Source organism: Hetaerina americana, unplaced genomic scaffold (genome assembly GCF_022747635.1).
Source record: "Hetaerina americana unplaced genomic scaffold, ioHetAmer1.1.p SCAF_5, whole genome shotgun sequence".
NCBI lineage: Eukaryota > Metazoa > Arthropoda > Insecta > Odonata > Calopterygidae > Hetaerina > Hetaerina americana.
The window spans coordinates 94,208,057-94,209,901 of NW_027287095.1; the positions used below are offsets into that span (position 1 = coordinate 94,208,057).

Below are 1,845 nucleotides of genomic sequence, written 5' to 3' on the forward strand. Positions count from 1 at the left end.
ACAAGTCAACCATTCTTATGCAAATGCCTTTTCCTAAATTTGGCGTGGCGTCCTTTACGAAATTCGCCAAGTCCGGGCTGTAGGGCGGGTGCGGCAACGTGGCCACGCCGTGCTTGGCCAAGAAGTCCGACACGACAAGCGCGGTGTGAGACGGCGCATTATCGTGATGCAGCCGCCAGATGTTTTTGATCGCTGGCCGGACGCGGGCGACTCGTTTTCGAAGATTACACTGCTCTGCTATCATCCGAACACTAAGACGACGATCAGAGTTCAGTACATCGCGAACTTTTCGCGCATTTTCGTCGGTGAGTGTCGTTGATGGGCGTCCAGGCCGTGGTTCGTCGTCGACCTCTTCTCTGCCCTCCACGAACATCTTGTGCCACCGAAAGATCATGTTTCTGGACATGGCTGACTCCCCGTAAGCCTGGTTAATCATACCGACAGTTTCGGTAGGCGATTTCCCAAGCTTTACCGCAAATTTGATGGAATAACGCTGCTCCAAAAACTTCGGCATCGCGTTCCGTGACGTGGGTCGAGCGTGGAGGTTCGCGTTAACAGAGCTCCTCACTACACCACAGCTCAGAGCCGACTGCCTTTTTCAGCGTCGCTTGCCAACATACCCCCCTCCAATCGCAGCTCGTCAGAGCAGTGCTGGGCGCGTCTGGAGCGGCGCGCGCAGCCCAGGAGTCAGTACACTTATTTTCCGGACGAACCCTGTATGTGTTTGCATGTGTGTGAGTTGTAAAGGTTTTTGCATGAATACATAGGCTTCCTTGGGTGAAGCTTGGCATGAATTTGTTGGTTTTGCATGTGGTTTTATATTGTTCCACGGGTGTTGACCTAACACCCCCCGCCCGCCATACGCCCTAACTGCCGCTTGCGGGGGATTGAGTGGATGTAGGTGATTAGAATCCTTCGGTTGAAGGGGCAATGTTTCCTCCCCAACGATGCCTGAGCTTTGCACCGATATCAACGAATGTTTCAAAAGGGATGTAGCTCAGGGGTAGAGCGTTCGCTTTGCATGTGAAAGGTCCCGGGTTCGATCCCCGATATTTCCTTTCCTTTAATACATTATTGATATCGGGTCCCAGGTTTCCAGTAAACTTCGTCTATTTGCTGACGATGCAGTGATTTATAAGGATATATTCAGTCTTGAAGATAGAGTATCATTAGCTAAAGACCTAAATGCAATCCAAAAGTGGTTCGAGACATAAAAGCTGGAATTAAATTTGCGTGAAATTTGCGGAAGGGCAATTAAAAAGTTAGGATTTATTAAAAGGATACTTAAGAATTGTAATGACAGGGTTAAAAAACGTTGTCGCTTCACCTTAGCTATGCCCCGCCCAGAGGATGCTACAACTGCATGGGATCTTCATGTAGGCTTAATTTCGGAACTAGGTCAAGTGCAACGACTAACGCGGATGCCCAAAATCTTCTACTTAAGGTCAAAGGATGTCCTCTTTCCTCTCTACTTCTAGCTACCGAAATAAGCGTTACATTCTCATCATAAGGAACCGGCCAATGTTCAGATATGCAATTAAAAATGGAGTGAATATCCTTCTTTCGGATGGTATTCTAGGGAGACTTCTAGGGAGAATTCTTTCAACCTTGCCAGTAATCCATTTGCTTACCTGTAAATTCTTTCAAATTTCGGTGTATCCAGACTTCACTTTGACGATTTGATTTCACTTCTTCTGTGGGGCCAATTTAGCGATCGTGTTGGTTTTTCTGGCCTTTTCCCTGCAGGGGGCGAAAGATGCCCTGCCCCCCGGCTGACCCGCTTCGAATCACCCTCATCTTCCCTCCCGGCCCCCGACCATCTTCCTCATCAGCGGGAGGGGCAGT

At 48.9% G+C, this 1,845-nt stretch overlaps 1 non-coding gene across 1 annotated transcript; it reads left to right on the forward strand.

Annotated features, from left to right (window-relative positions):
• The first annotated feature begins 986 nt into the window (after positions 1-986).
• On the forward strand, positions 987-1,058 carry TRNAA-UGC (transfer RNA alanine (anticodon UGC)). The gene has a single exon. It is a non-coding gene; the product is annotated as a tRNA-Ala (tRNA).
• Positions 1,059-1,845: the final 787 nt, after the last annotated feature.